The 18,139-nt window shown below is 21.6% G+C and overlaps 1 long non-coding RNA gene across 3 annotated transcripts; it reads right to left on the bottom strand.

Moving 5' to 3' along the window:
- Positions 1 to 9,379: 9,379 nt before the first annotated feature.
- Positions 9,380 to 13,302, bottom strand: LOC129607893 (uncharacterized). 3 transcript variants are annotated; one of them, XR_008696855.1, is made up of 3 exons: positions 12,354 to 13,302; positions 11,251 to 11,987; positions 9,380 to 9,694 (listed from the first exon to the last, which is right to left on the bottom strand). It is a non-coding gene; the product is annotated as an uncharacterized LOC129607893 (long non-coding RNA). The 3 variants fall into 3 exon arrangements; XR_008696856.1 differs by having other exon boundaries at positions 12,367 to 13,302; XR_008696854.1 differs by having other exon boundaries at positions 12,744 to 13,294.
- Between the last annotated feature and the right edge of the window lie 4,837 nt (positions 13,303 to 18,139).

Below are 18,139 nucleotides of genomic sequence, written 5' to 3'. Positions count from 1 at the left end.
TTTTGTTTTCAATACTAGTTAAACTTGATGATAAGTGTGAGTAAGTACATGTTACTCAAAAGTACCATATTATATAATTAGAATTATGTTGTTATACTTATATATAGAGGGACAATTAAAATTTATAGAGAAACCAAAATGTATGTATGTACATTGTAATTAAAAAAGGTGCACATTTTTATTTTTTTTTTCTGTACCTTTTGTTAATTTTTGTATTTTGTACTTGTTCTCTTATAATATAAGAGAAATGTACTCTAATATAAAATATAATAGTTATGTGCTAATATATATATACGCAATTCTAAGTAGCTATATGTAATGTACGTACATATATACATATGTATATTATTTGAACACTGATTGAGTTTGTTTTTGTTTAATTTTATAAATTCAAAAAGATAAAATTTTTTTTTTTTTTTTTGAATATTAAAAAGTCAGTATGAACAACACAGAGTCATACTAAAATAGATACCATGTACATAATAATTATAAAATTTTTCTATTCATAGGCAGAAGAATTTGTACAGAGAAAAAAAATTAATTTCATTAAATATAAAATTTTATTAGATTTTCTTATTAGAATTATTGTAAAAACAAATAATGACAATTATAGTGGACATTAAAGAGTGTTTGACATTAGAAAATCTAATTGCTCCTAGGATCATTACAATTTTTATACCTATGGAAATTTTCAATTAACAAATTTTTGTTTTCATTTCGTATTGATGATTAATAAAATTTTATTTTTTTAGGTTTTGATCAAAATTTGGTTGGAACTGAAACTTTCTGCTTTAAACAAAAATATTGAATAATTGAAGCAATAAATATTTAATCTAATTTATATTTTGTTACAATTAATCTGTTATACGCTTACTCTAAACTTCTTATATTATGGTTAGTTACTTAAAATTTAAATTAAGGAAGAAGACATAAGCTATGGCAGTTATACCGTCTTATAATTGTATCGGAAAGATTTAATATTAGAAATATAAGATTTAAATAAAAAAAATTATATTGCATTGGTAACTATTAATTAATTATTAAATTGTAAATTTGTTAATAATCTTTATATAATTATTAATAAGAACTATTAAGAAAATAATTGTTTACATTTAAGAATTAAGTCTAATACACGTCATATTTAAATTAAATAAAAATGAAATCATTTTGTTTGCATATTTCATTAATCGTCACTCGCGTAAAAGCGTCACTGATTTAACAGTGTTATTTTAAATTTCTCAATTAATTTCGTAATGCAATCGCCATGTATTACTTATAACATAATATTAATTTTTCTCTCCCTCTATTTTTCTCTATTCTATAAACATATTAAGATATTGTAATTTATTCAAAATAAAATTAAAATAAATTTTATAAAATAATTAAAAAAATTTGAATGAAATTATTTTTTTAAATTTTAATTCAGGGCCAAAATAATTTAAGTAGTACAAAGTGTACTTTGTTTTTCTTTTATTACATTATTTGTAAAATTTTATCACTTTTCTTGAGAGAAATTGTTTTAATACATCCATATATACTTGCATACGTATATAGAAAATATTTTTAATGACATAAGTAAATACCAAATGAATTGGAAAGAAATCAAAAAACTATTACAAAATCACCACGTGCCTAAAAGTTAAATTTGAGGAAACAAAAAAATTTTTAGCGTATATAACAATTAGAATAAGTTTTTACAGCAAAACTATTAACACAACTGCCAAATATTCGGAAATTAATAGTTTTTAACAATAAAATTAATAGTAACCCAAAATTGCGTCAACATTCTGAGTTTCATAGTCTTTTTTTTTCTAATATTTCGTTTGAAACAACACTAGCATTGCAATAACATTTACTTTGAATACGTACATATACTGACCCAATTTAAAAATAGTAATGAGCCATTAAATTAGATTTTTGTTATCAAACCGAAATTGATATACAGAAAATGTATATTAAAACGGATAAGAGACAAAATTTTAAAATCAAAATATCAAAAACACCGTATTCGTTTAAATAATTCACTCACTAATTCCTTAAAACAAAAACAAAACAAAACGCCAATATTCGATACTATCGTACATACATTAAATTTCCCGTCAAATTTTGAATTGATCAATTTTAATTAGTTGATGTGTATAATTGATAGTAGCCAATTTTTCAATACTTATATTACTCAATTAAGAAATTTCTGTTAACAAAAATAATTTTAAATAATTTTCTTCTTTATTCTAATTTAAGAGCAATTGGAAAACATAAATAAAACAAAGCAAAGCAGCCATTCTTAAAATACCTAAGTAAGTAGATACCTATATAATGCAAATATATATTCAATACATATACATACATGTTTGTATACTGAAGCTCAATAAAATGTGAAATCATAAGTGAAACGAAGAAGACAACGACAGAGAGAGAGAAAGAAAGAAAGTGAAAATTAAAAATTCTAAAATAATTTTCAAAGCAAGCATACCAATTTTAAAATAATTCAAGTATGTAATTAGAAGACGACAAATTAAAAATGAAAGTGTTTTTAAGTAAATTTTCATTATTTTGTTTAATTTTGTTTTTTGACAATACTATTTTGCTATTATTAAGTAATTTTCTTGTCAAATGGATACTTAAATACTAGAAATATTTTTATGTTTCATGCATATGTATGTATGAATATATTTGTACTTATTTCTTTGATATTTTTAATTTTTTTTTGTCTTCTAATGCACAAAACTACATACTTGTATATATATAAAGTTTAGGTACAATATTATCAATATTAAAAAAAACAGCCGGTGCCAAAATCATTTATTCAGCAGGGCCTTAAAATAAATAAATAAACAAAGTAATATTTTTATTTTATTAGTTTTTACATAAAAATACTAAATACTTAAAACGTAAGCAGCACCAAAAAAAAAAAATTTTAAATATTGTAGAGGTAGTGAAATAATTTTAAAATTAAGTGCCAAAAATAATAACAATTTTATTAATTTATTTCTTAATTTTATTTAATTTTTAATTTTCTGTTTCTGTAATAATGCGCATGAAATATAAAAGATAATTTATTAGATGAGATATTGTAAGTATATATATGTATATAAAACTAATTCATAGATTCATAAAATTTTAATTAATAATTAAATTAATTGAATTATATTAATATATGAAAATATATACATATATAATTTAATAAATCATATCGTAAAGGTAGGAAGATTATAAAAAATACATTGTATGTAATCAAACATACAATCTTTCATTCTTTGAAAATATTTCTTAAGAAGTGTATAACAAAATGTAGATGAATTTCATGAAGTATATAATATACATAATTATGTTATATTTATTTAATTCAAACCATATAATTATCCGAATAAAATTATAATTACGAACGAAAGAATTTTATTATTTAATTAACAAGTTAATGAATATGTTAATGTTATATAAAAATATAGACTTATTCGTATATTAGGTTAAATTAATTTAGCAAAATAATAATTTATTTCTTATAAAATTTTCTAGTGTGATAATTCATGAAACAGTCGCCTACATGTAGACCGGATTTTCTTCTACATGTATCACAATAGAAAGTTGTCTTTTTTTCTTCCAGGACCAGCTCAAATTGTAAAATTAATTATCCGTTAAGATCGCAAATGCATACAAAACAACAAACAACAGAGAGAGAATATGTCTAATATTAAAAAAGTAACGGTAATGTTTTTGTTATTGTGATTGTATGTAGCAGTCAATGTAAACAAATACTTAGTAATCATGTGGATTACAGTATAAAGCAATGTAGAGAAGATTTCGTCGGCAATTTCTTCATGCCTCTGTACCTCAGTTGGTAGAGCGTCCACCTAGAAAGCGGTAGGTCATTGGTTCGAGTCCAGTTCGAGGAAAAATTTTTTAATTAATTTTTCTGCCTTTAACTCGTTCCTTTGATTACGTCATCCATCTGTTCTGCAGTTGCATGAAGAAATTTCCATTAAGTTAAATTTAAATAAGAACTTATATCTGATTAATCTTTTTACCCTAACAAAAATTAAATTTCTAAAATTGCAATTGCAATGGGCAACTCTTGTAACGTTGGCAATATATTAATTACCCTGCATTAATTATAATCGTAAGCTCTTAGTGGACAATTTGACGATAAAAAATTAAAATAATTTTTTTTCCTATTTCACACCTATCATAGTACTAGATTATAATAATTGCTCTTACTTTAATAAATAACCTTCATCATAATTGTATGTATATGAATATTAAATGCAGCGCTAATAAAAAAAAATTTTAAGTAAACATTTAAAATCTTCCTTTGAAAATTTATTACTTATTATGCTTTATTTAATAGATAAGAACTTATAAACTTTCCTTATAATATTTGTTAAGTAAATAAAAGTTTTATATGACAAAATAGAAAAATAAATCATCCTAAATAATGCATATATATAAAATATCTAAAGATATTTATGTACATACTTATAAAAATATAAACACGAGTGTTCAATTTCAATATATTGAATTGTGTACATAAATGTATGTAGAGGTACTTGAATTAATTTGAAATTATACTTAAGCTTTATTGCATTTTATGCTATCAAATGTTAAAAATTCTAAAGAAAATAAAAATGACAATCAAAGATTTTTTATTTTTCAAAATAAATACTTTCAAACAAATTGCTTAAATTGCATTTTGAACTTAGCGTAGCTATAAAAATTTTCATAACTAATTACTTATGTAGGTAAACATATTCATATATATATATTTTGTATTTGAGTTAGTAACTAAGTAAGTAACTAAAATGTATTAGTAAGTAAGTGGAAACAGAGTGAAAATTATGTGAGTGACACATTAAAATTGTATGGCATCAAATTCCGCTTTTCGATTTAAAAAAATTGTAAGTTAAAGAATAAAAGATTTGCAACATTTTCAAAGGCAACAAAATCTAGAATATTGTTTTTTGTAGACAGAATATAGATAATATAAAAAATTTAATTCTAAAGTGCTTTTGGATTAATGAATGTTTTCCATTCTGTTTAATTAATGTTAAAAATATTAGGATTATTAATAACTTGTGATATTTATTGTTTGAATTAATAGGAATAGATAAGCTGAATAGTTACTGCCGACGTATCTAAGCAATAATACAAAATTAAAACATAAGAACTTTATTTCATTCGTAAAAATGTAATTTGAGTATTATACAGTGAAGGCAACCCGTAAATTTAATCAAAGAAAATATTAAAAATTAAGCAGAATTTCGTTTTATGTTAAGAATAGTTTTTAAGTGTCTCAATGATTACTAACCTTTTGGTTATTTTAATTAAAAATTTTAACTAAGAAAATCTCACTATTAACTATTTGTTTGTTTAAAAATGTTATTTGGTTTTTTTTTCGGACAATATCGAATAAATTTTGTTTTACGATATAAAATTTTAAAAATTGTTGATTTGGTTCCTTTTGCTCTCAACTGCTTCCATATTAGAATTATAATATTTGTTTGAATGCCATAACACTACTGAAACACTGATGAAAATTCAAATTGTTTTTTTTTGTCCAAAAAACCCAATAACACATACATGCATACATTATTCCCACATTTTTTAATTTTATTCTCATACCGACATTCACTTTCATTAAATTTCCTTAATTATTCATTTTAAATCAAAATAAGTATTTAAATTAACAGTATGTTACTGTTAACTATAAAAATGGAAGATTGTTTTTGGTTTTTTTTTTTTTTTGTATTTCTCTTTAAAAGGAACATGAATAAATTTTGCTACCCAAAAAAAAACTAAATATTCGAAATTCGCTTTCTTTCAAAAAAATTAAATAAAAATACGATGTAAAATGTGAAAAACTGAAATCATTATGGAATTAAAATATAAAAATTTTTTTAAATAAATTAAAACAGAAAAAAAAATGAAAGTAAAAATTTTGTGCCTTTTTTTTGAAATTTCTTGTTTTACAACTAGTTTTCGTATTTGGGCCGATATTTTTTATAAGTTTCTTTGTATTTTTCTACTTAAACTTAAATATTTATAGTATTGTTGTTGATTTGCTACCCAAGTAAATACCAAGTTGTTATCTCAAAAATAAGACCAAAAATCGGAAACCTATATAAGTAGATCAGTAAATCTCTTTTGCTTACCTACTAATATTTGTACGGGTATATATGTATAGCCATATACTTAAAAAAATAACAAAAGAAATTTTAAAAGTGTTTAAGACAAAAAAAAAATAAATTTAATTCACGAATTTTTTCAAAAATAAAAGCACACGCTTTAAGCAAAATAATTATGGTGTTTTGTTTTTGCTTTTACCAATTAAACCATAACAAATCTAAAAAAAAAAATTTACTGAACAAAATAATCAAAAAAAAAGATAGTTTTCATTTTGCCTATATAAAATCATTTTTCGTTCAAATTTTCTTCAAACCCGCCGCCATCAATATAATTGTTTTTTTCTTTTGATTTTCTATTAAAATTACAAACAATGAAATGAGAAAAACATGAAGGAAAATAGAAAAAAAAAAGAAAAATAGGTAATGTTATTGTTGTATGTACACTTGCAATAGAGAAGACCGCGTCAAATACTTGCAAACTACCGACGCCGTCATAGTCATCATAACCTAGCCGCCACATCATGTATAGCAAAAAAAAAAAAAACTAATAGAAACAAAATAAACTGTAAAGAGAGTCCAAAATAAAAAAAAAAAACTGACCCCAAAAAAAATTTAAAAAAAATAAGACTAGATATAAAAATGGTGATGTTTTTTGTTTTTGTGTTTTTTTTCCCCCAAAAAATCTCTGACGTCTGACCATTTAAATATTTTAACCATAATTATTTATGAATATTCTTCTCAAAAGAGAACAACATTTTACTTAGTTATTAAGTATGCTTCATTATAATATTTGTATGTCTATTTAAACAGTTCCTACATACACACATACTTATAATTCATTAAAAGGTAACAAAAAAAAAAAAAAAACTTAATAAAGCCAAAACCACCTGATTTTAATTTTTTGACCAACAAAATTTAATTTTTTTTTTCTCTTTTTTACTTTTGCTTCTCTTTATTTTTAAGGCAACAGTAACAAGGCAACGCAACAGTAAAACAAAAATATCTTTACTTACCTATACTTAAGTTTTTTTCTTGTTTTTTTTTTTTTGTATACCCATTAAAAACCAAATTTAAACCAAAAAGAACACAAAACGATGCAAACTTAAAATTTTTGATAAAAAAAAGGTAAGAAAAATAAAAATGAAATGATAAAAACTTAAATGAAAAAAAAATTAAAATGAATAACTTACAAAAAAAAAAGCACACAAACAAAACAAAAATTGAAACAAAAAATGAAAAAAAAAAAAAAATAAAAATACAAAAATTACCATTAAAAAAAAATTTTAATCTGCATTTTATGGGCATCTTTTTTAAACGTTTACAAGCATTTTCAAGAGAAAAAATAGATTAATAAAAGCAACACTGCGACTGTAATAATTATGATGAAATTATATGTACATGAATAAATATATATATATATACATACAAATTTGTTGCTTGTCTCTTGTCTGTACAAAAAAAAAAATTTAAATATTGACGGTTCACCTTAAAGATCTTTTCAAAAGTTCTTTTTTCTTCTACTTATAATTTTCATATTTAATTTAAATCGGTCATTCTGTCAGAAAAAAAAAATCATATTGTTTGTATACAAACATTAATTTACAATTCATAAATTATTTAAAATCAATTTTGACAGTAATTTTTTGAAATAATTAGGAATAGGGCCACAATACGGGAACGATTCAATTAGATTTTTAAATTTTGTTTATTATTCGGAAATTGGAAAAGATATTAAAAAACTATGGTAAATATTGGACCTTAGTGATTTATTTATATTTAACATCTTAATTTTTTAAAAAGTCAGGTACTGATACCGTTAAACATGATAATTTCAATTTACAAAGTAAGTTATCAGTTTGATCATTTAAAATTTGAGTACCTTTACATCTTCACCTCAATTACAACCGCATGAGAGTTTTATTTTCACATTAGCATATAAATTGAAATTTATTGTTTGTTTTTACTTAATATTGCATAATCAACGATATAACAGTATGCAGGTATCTTAAAAAACTATTCTTTTAACATAACTTTCTAATTAATCCCAAAAAATATAAATCGGAATTAATTAATATTGGTATATTTTAAAAATATGTTTTAATAATATTATATTAATAAGATGATTTTAACAACATATAGATACCTGATATTTGGAACAGCAGCCGCAGCTTGTATCGGCGGTGGCACATTATATGGAAATGGTAATTTAGCAGCAACAGCTGGATTTTCAAATAACATTTTGTAGTGGTGATTAATTTTGATTAATTTTATTAAAAAATTTTTATAAAAAAAAAAAAAATTTTATTTATTTTTATTTTGTAGATTTATTTATTTTTGTATATTTCTAATATTTAAGAAATATTATTCACATATATATGCATTCATATATTAATATACATATATATAAATATTAATTAGAAATAAATTTGATTTTTTATTTTAAGAAAACTAAAATATTTTATTTTAATTTAATTTTTATATTTTTTCTTCAAATATTAAAATAAAATTTGCACTCTTATTTATGTTTAATTTTTTTTCTTATTATTATTTTACTTTTAACTTTTTTTTTTATTTTTTTTTTTCACAAAATTTTTTAAAATTTTAATTTGAAATTAATAATATTATAAAATTAGAAATACATTTAAAATATGTATGTATATATATTATAGATATAATTATAAATTTTAATTATTAAGAATAATATTATTTTTCTTACAAGAAATTATTAAAAAATTTTATATACTTAAATACACTAGTGTAATTAAATACATAAAATTTATTATTTTTAAATTTGTAAATTTTAATTTGAATGCATAAAATTGCGAGATTTTTTTTCTTTTTTTTAAATTTTTTGGAAAATTTTCAAATAAATTTCACTTTTAAATTATTTTTATGAGATTTTAATTAAATTTTCGCAATTTATTTATTTATACAATAAATGAAACGGCGATTATAAAATATTTTCCTTTTTTTTTTTGATTATTTTTAATTTTATGCCTTTTATTTATTACTTTTTCTTTATTTTAATATACTTAGTTCTTAACTAATTTTGACTATATTATTACAAAATAAAATATTATGTCGTACTTATTTTTCTTTTATATTTCTATACTTGTGCACAAATATATTATATTTGTAAATGAATTTATATAATATTATTTTATTTATAAAGTGTTTAAATTAAATAAACTCAATTTTTATTACTTATTTAATTAATTGTGTACTTCTTATTTTAAGAAATTTATTGTATTTATACACACTTTTTATTTATATACTTATTTCAGGATTTTACGACTACATATAAATTTGTTTTTCTTTTTTTTTTAATTATTTTATAAAATATTAAGAAATTTTGTTGAACATTAAATTGAATTCATAAATTGAAATATTCATATATAAATTTAATTATCCACTATTTTCCTTTTTTTATTTTTAAATTTTAAATATTAAATATATTTTTAAATCCATCCAAATTTTATTAATCCATAGAGAGATTGTAAGGAAAAAAATAATTTTGTATTGAACAATTTTAATTATTTTATTTTATAGAATTGAGGAATTATTATGAAAGTTGTCTGAAAAAGAAAAAGAAAAAAATTGATTAAGAGTAAACTTTTGGTAAATTTTTAAAATAAACTTTGTTCTAATATATTTTTCTAATTTTTAAATATTCAATATAAATTTTCTTATAAGTTTAAACATTTGAAACTAGTTTTAGATAGAAGTAGCTCAAAGAAATCCCTTTAACGAGGTAAAAAAATTATTAAATTTAAATTTAATTTAAATATTTTGATATTTTTTAATTTTTAAAGGATCAAAATGTAATTTTTTTGAAAACGCCCTCTTTTAGAATCTAGTACAAATTAAGTATTAATTATTAAATCTGTAAGTATAAAACTCGAATTGTAATAAGTATTTAAAAATTCATAAATTATGAATTAAGTCAATATAACTGAAATAACTTTGAACATAAAGTGGGGCTACTTAATTTTTTTTTCGCCGTTAGCACAAATAAGCATAGTAAAATAAGCAAGGTAATATGAACTTATTAGGTGTTCAACACAAACATATAATAATTACATCATAGAAGTAATATTTATATCACAGTGTTGAATAAAACTCATAATTTCTAAACTCAATATTGAATTCTGTAATGAGACTTTCTAAGTCTAATGTCAGATTTGATAAAAACCTACATATTTCTTAATTTTTAAATCTAAATTTCTAAAGGCAGGTAGAAAAGTTTAAACTAAATGAATTTAATTTATATTCTGTGACAATTTGATACAGTTCATTTGATTTCAAGAAAACTTAATATGTACATCTTACAATAAAATAATATATGTACATATGTAGATATTTAGTCCATACCTATCCAGCTATTTTAATTTAACATATAATATGTATGCCAATTATAAAAATTTTATTAATGCCAATATTTTACTTCGTCCATCTTTACAATTTAATTGGAAAATTCAAAACCTTTAACAAAAATGAATTAAGTACGATATAAGTTAATGATAGTAGCATAGATTGGTCTATAGATCCAATTTTACCAATTTCATAAAAATTACCTAAAAATAATATTCACAATAACTAAAAATAAAATCTCATTCTTTACAGCTTTATTAGAAATATTATTTTCAATCTAAGGCAATTGTAAATTTATTCACTTTAATTTTTTAATTTCTTAGGAAAACCTACTAAACATATTATAATATGTATATTGTTTCTAGTGTATGCTTATAGTGCCTATTTTGTATATACATAGGTAGTATATGTAAGAACTTTTGAAATTTGTAATATTTTTCAAAAACCATGTGACATATTTTAAGGACTTTTTGACACTGTATGTATGTATGTAGTATATTAGATACCCACTATATTAGTAGTATATTAAGTACATGCATATATACATACATACATACATACATAAATTGAAATTCTCTTACTTTACAGTTAGCCGGCATTCTAATTAAATTTTACTAATAAAATTTTTTTTAACCACTTATTTAAAATATTGTTCTTACATACCGACATACATATTACATATATACGTACAAATTTCGCCAACCATACAAAAGAAAATTTATATTGAAACACAATTTCTAATATAAAATAAAATTCTTACCAATCTAAATTTTTATGAATATTCCAGACGCTGTACGAAAATTGTCTTTTATTTATTATTCCCAAAAAAACGAGATTTGCTTCGAATATTTCTTTCCTTTTTGATTACTTTTTATTTTGATTATTTATTATATGTAGCCTACTTGTGAGTATATCCAAATATTCCTTTGCAAATTTTTTTAATTATAATTTAATAATTAATTTATAATATTTATGAAAGTAAATTAAAAAATATAATATAATAATTATTTTTATTTAAATTTTAATAAGAACTGAATTTAATGCTTCTTACTTCTTTTATAAAATTTTAACTTATATTTTTTTTCTTTCATAAAATTCACCACACTTCAAAATCGTTCGTTGTGTGTTGTATATTTTGTTGTTGTTATTTTTGTTATTTTTCTTCTTTAATGAAAGAAGGCAAGTCAAAATAATAGAGAGAAAGAGAGAATCAGAACTTATGTATAAAATTGAAATTCACCTCTTTACTTTTTATTTTGTTTTTATTTTAATTCTTATTCACTTTTTTTTCTTTTTTATATTCAACTATGTATTTTTATTAAACACTGATTTATTTTAAAACATTTTTAAGAATTCAAGTTTTAAATAAATTTTAAAAATTATTTTTCTTTTTCACTTATTTAATTTTTATTAATATTTTTTCAGAAAACTTTTTTTGTTTTACAATATGCAATTCAATTCAATTTAGACGCGAAGCGAATGTAACTTTTTTTTTCCCTTTAACAAGAAGAACGTGAATGTTGAAGATTAGTAGAGTAATATTTATAATGAAACTGTTATAAAAATTAGAAAATAACAAAAAAAAAAAAACAGAAAATCATAAAAAATAATAGCACAGCACCAAACAATATAAAAGCAAAATGAGAGAAAACAGTAAAAACAGAATAAAAAAAAAAACAAAACCCGATTCCAAGAAAATTTTGTTCATAGAAGAAAAAAAAAAAAATCTTATAGGACACAATTTGAATTCCAAAAATCCAATAAAAATACTGCAGGATAAAGAGAGATGAATGTAATGTTTTCCCAAAAATTCAATTCAAAATAAAAAAAAAAACAACAAAATGCAAACGAATAAATGTATACATATTTATTTCACCATGTCCTGTTTTACATGTGTATAAAAAGGAAAGCAATATGAAAATAACAATTTTTTTTTTGTTTTTATTTTACTTATTTTTATTATGTTTTCTTCGTATTTAATTTTAATTTGAAATTTGTTGTTTTTGTTTTTTTTTTTTTAATTCTAGTTATCCATGTATTTGTTATGACGACAATAATGTATACAAAATAATTCAAGAAAATCACTATTTATTTTAATAAAATAACAAAACTTTTATAATTATTTTCAATATAACTTTTATAATTAAATTATTTTAAATTTTGACAAAATGAAAATTTAAAATAAAAAAAAAATATATTATGCACGAAGGGAATTTTTCTAAATGTCATAAAAAAATTGCACGAATATTTCACCTTTTTATATTGAAACAGAATTTCTCAAACTTTAATTATAGATTTAATATCCTGTGTTAAATGCGGCAACGGCCCAACACAATTGATGACTTTTCTCAATTTTTATTTTTTTTTTTCTTTTATAATTCTATACTTCCAGACAAAATAATCTTCCGAACTTTTTTCTGTTTTCGTTTTTTCTTTTATAATCCATTTAACTTAAAAATATATTATTTTTTCTTTTGGATTGCAAATACAAATTTATTATAATATTATGTTCATTAGAATTTAATTTATTATATAAGAAAATAGTTTATTAAAATTATTCTTTATTGATTTGAAGTAATAGAAGGAAATTTTCCTATGCATCTTCCATTCATTTCCTTCTCCAAATACCTCTTTTTTTTTTTCTATTCTATTGTTTGAAAAATAGATGTTTGGTGTTAATATGTATGTATGGTTAAAAAAATTTCCATATAAATATTAACGGAAACACTTAAAAAAATTCACAATATCCACACCAAAATGATTCAACTTTTCCCGATAACGGTTATAACCAGACTAAAAGCTGAGTAACTGAGTAAGAAGATTTCAAATGTCAAATAAGAAAAATAAGATAAAAAACAGAAAAATAATAGCAAAAGCAAAACTAACAAGACAAAAAAAAAACTATTGAAAAATTTTCAACAACCAGAAAATTGTTATTGGATTTTTAAATAAAATGTTTTTATTTGTTTTTCTTTTTTGTTGTTTTCTTCTTAGCGCAATAACTGTTATACAACGTAAACGTCAAAAAGAAATGAAAGAGAATTCGAATTGTGAGTTTTGTTTTTGTTTAATGAAAAAACTTTTATATTAAAAAATTTTGTTGTGTTGAAAAACGTCAAAAGATTACAGTGTTGACGTGTATTATTATCATACAAAGGTAGAGAAGAATTATAATATTTTAATAATAATTCGATTATAAAATTACTGAGTTATTTTTTGACAACGTCAAGTATACTATGTTAAAATTAATAGGTCTCGCTAAAAAATTAAATAATAATTCTTGGTGAAAAAATAAACGCTCAAAGACAGAATTTTTTATATTATTCTAAGGTAACCAATTTAAAATTTATTAAAGTTTCGGGTCTTTGTATTGCTTTTAAAATCTTGTGTTTTCTCAATTATTTTACAATTATTTAAAAGTATTTTACGTATAAATGCATTTCAAATCCAATTTTTTAAGCATCAAAATTAAATTTCTTATTTGTTTATATTATGTATTAAAATATTAGATTATTTTGTAGTTAATTTGGTTAATGTCGGTACGTTGTATAGCAAGTTTAATATATTATAACATATAAAGTTTTATATTTTAATTAATTTTACATCTTATTCTCATTCAATCGAAGATTTATCCTTATCTTTTATACAATGTTAATTGACAATATATGAAAATAAACTTTTTCCACAATTTGAGAGTTTACTCTTTGAGAGAGAAATTTTAATAAAGGTAAAAAATTATATGTGACTATGTCATGCGCTTTTATAAAATAATAACAATATTTTTTCAACTATTTATTATATATGTTATGCAGGACAAATAACTAATATGTATAACAAATTTTGGAGTAAATACTTTATATGGATACGGGGTTTCATATAGACTGGCATTTTATATTCGGAAAAATTTGGTTTGTTTTCAGCTGGCAAAAATTTTTTGTTTTACCGTTTTAACGTAAGCGAATATTTTTCTATTGCAAATTTTTTTGATGTACTTTGCATTTGTGGTATTATTTATGATTAGGCCCCAATGCACGCAACAACGTTTCGCTATGCCGCAGCGGCAATATGAAATTTTTGACAATTGCATGCCGCATTTGTTCATTAGTTACATTTGCCTGCAATTAGATGTTTCGTTTCTATTTTTTAACTGCATTTATTTAATTTCTGTCAAATTGAAATCAGACGTTATTGCATTTGTATAATTGTTTTACTGATAGATTGAGAAGTTCAAATTTTTAATTTTTAATTTTATTTCATGATACAACAATCTTAATTTAAGGAAAAATTAAGATTTATAAGAAAACCAAAAAATTAAGAAAAATATTAAATTATTAAATGGATTAGAATCTAGAAGGAAGAGAAAATTTTTTTAAAATGATGTAGTGCAAGCACTTTCTGTTTCTTTTATAAAAAAATATCAATACCTACTGGCGGTCTTGTTGCATGACTTACATAATGTGCTTACTGTGCATCTAAGTACATATAAATAATTCAAGAAATATTTCTGTACAGCAACTGTGGTCCAAATAAAGAGAAACAAAGAAAAACTTTTAAATCCAAGGTAATAATTTTTTGTAAAATAAATTTGTACAAATTTTTAAACAAATTTCGAAACAAAAGCAATAATATTAAATTAGTTTAAATACATAGATTTTCATTCTTAATCATGCCTTTGTTTTCAAAGACTACCCATCTACAAGTGTTCATTTTTAAAATAAATGTTAAGGGTATTATAAGGAAATAAGGATATTCAAAGACAGTGGTTTTTATTACCGAACCATTAAACAAAGTTTTCTTTTTCATTTTTATTTAAATTTTCTCATTTATTTTTAATTGATGAGTTTCTATATTATAATAAGTTCAATATTTTGTTAAAAAAATGGCACACCTGAGTATATTTTATAGGTATTTATTTTGTAGGTATTTTTTTTCTATTTATCTTGGTACATAATTACTTTTAAATTCTTTTAATGAAATTTAAAAGATATTTGTTATGTATGTAAAAGAAATTTGTCTTAATTTAAAAGTGATCCACTTCAAATTAAGAAAATATTACATTATTATTATTTGTTACTAGAAATGCAGGTTATTAGAGTAAGACACTAACCATAAAGGCATGTATAGGGGACCAAAGAAGTGAAATATTTCAAATGTTTTAAAATTATGAATTGTTTTAAAAGTCGCAAGACACAATTATTTGGGTCTCATCTGCTTAATTAAATTTTATTAATTCATTTTTATTATTTGGAAAAAAGTGAAATTGTTAAACGATATTTTGAAATATGCGTATTTACATAGTTAATTATCACAATATATGTAATAAGATTTCTATATTATATAAATTAAAAATATAATTGAAATTTTGATTACCTTCATAAAATATTTTAATTTTATGGAGCTAAATAAAATATTTTTTATTAGATTTTGGAATTTAAATATGACATATTGTATTTCTTTCCAGAAGGAAACATGCCATTTAAGCCGTCGGAATTTTGCAAAAGGAATCTAAATATAACTAAGATGATTTATAACTATTTTTTGTAAGGAAATATTTAAAACATCCGTACACAATTCAGAATAATATTTTGTTTATATACGTACGTATGTATGGTATTTACAAATTATAAATGTTTTATAACTTATATTCGGTCTGCAGGTGCGTATATAGTAATGAGTACATATTTTAATACATATTTTAATTGATAAGAAGATAAAGCAGATCTTTCTTCATTTAAGTTCCAAAAAAAAGAATGTTCATATTTTGCATATGTCATATACAAATTCTATAGTTGTTATTTCTAGAAAAATTTATGTAGATCCTTGCCCTGTGAGGCTATCATCTATGCAATAATCCAAATTGTAATATACATACATATATTATATTACTGAATAGTTCGAAAATAACATTTTGTTAATTATGTTAAAGTAGAAAATCTTATTCACTATAATAGATTCATTTTTTAGTTACTCATATATTGTGTATCGTAAAAGAAATCTTTTTTCTTGCAATTTTAATCTTAAGATTTATTTATTCAAGATCACAAGCTTTTCTTCCTTATGAAATGTTATTCAACTTTCAATTTCTGAGTCTTAAAAAATGGTATTCTAACTACTTTTATTATCTTTTGTTTCTAATCTATCACTTTTATCTATAGAAAACTCTTAATATGCACAACAAGATGAGAAAAAAACAAAATGAAAAATTCCTTGCCATACTGCGTTTGCCGCAAGTTTTTTGTCTGCAAGAAGAATAAAATTTATTTTTTTAATTTTCTATGAATAGAAAAATAATTTCGTGTTATATCATTGCCATCTGAAGAAAAAATCAATTTAAATAATATTTAATAACGCAAAATTTTAATAAAAAAAAACGTGTAACAAAAAATAAAAGAGGAAAACTACTCAATGCCATACAAAATTTAAAAATATGACATCTAACTATATTTAAATCTAGTATGCAGTTGTTATAAAAAAAATTTGAAATTTTTCGTCGTATGCAATGCTATAATTTTAAGGGCATTTTAATATATTCTTTAATAGTATTACAACAATAGACAAAAAAAAAGTACACAACACAGATCATTTATTTTAACTATTGAAAGGTAAAGATAACAAAAATAAAAATATCAAATGTCGCTTTAAAAGAATCCAAGAGTCAAAAGGAATAAAAGAATTTTAATATTTACTGAAAAATATTCTAGAAATTCATAGCTTTCATTCTCATCTACCATCTACCTCTTATCATAATATTATAATGTAACTATGTGTATAAATAATATTTTATGTAGAGATATTTTGGTTTTGTCATAAGAAACGTAAAAAAAAAATGCAACAAATACAACAAAAAATGTACGATGTAGACAATTTTGGTGGAAAACGTGAAAAATTTCAATTTTTTTTCTATGCTGCTTTGTTACCTTTTCCAATAAAAATGACATTATAATGTTTGCTTTACTTCTATCTAGCCAGTTTTAACTTAGTAAAAAAAAATGAGAACTTGGAAGAGTAGATTTTTGTTAATTCTTTGATGCCCGTATTAATTATTATTTTCATACAATAATATTGGCCCGATTACAGTGTTCCTTGTTACTTGTGAGGGAAATCAAATTTGAACGACTGCCTCAATCGCATTCAAATTTTTTAGTGTTATAATAACCATAGATCCTAAATTGGCTTTGGTGAAATGAAGGGAGAAACTGACATAAATTAATCGAATTTTAATTAGTTTAATACCTTTTAAGTGTTTATTAGAGTTGCAAACAGAGTAGTTGCAAACATACCCTTGCAAATATATTTTGTACGGGTATAACATTAGTTGCAATTTAAGTTATAGAATGAGTTATTTAATTTAAAAAAAGGAATTCTAAATTTTAAATAGAATGTGATTTCGTTTAGAAGTACATAATAGATTTTTTTTTTTGTAGAAATTTGAATATTTGAAGTTTCAATGATCAAATTGGGTTATTTAAAATTAAGTGACAAATAAGAATCCGTCTACTAGTAATTATTATGTTTTGCCAACAATACTTGGATAATTGTGAATTTCTAGTGTAAATTTGAATTTTTTTTTCAGAAGTTGGTCAAATTTTATTACGTAGTAATTTTGTCTAAATATCGCAGATTATGTCAAGTATATGTACATATACAAA

The sequence above is a fragment of the Condylostylus longicornis genome, unplaced genomic scaffold, assembly GCF_029603195.1.
Source record: "Condylostylus longicornis isolate FDR11 unplaced genomic scaffold, ASM2960319v2 ptg000030l, whole genome shotgun sequence".
Lineage (NCBI taxonomy): Eukaryota > Metazoa > Arthropoda > Insecta > Diptera > Dolichopodidae > Condylostylus > Condylostylus longicornis.
Note: the sequence above shows the minus strand (reverse complement) of the source record. Positions and strands in the feature narration are given on the sequence as shown.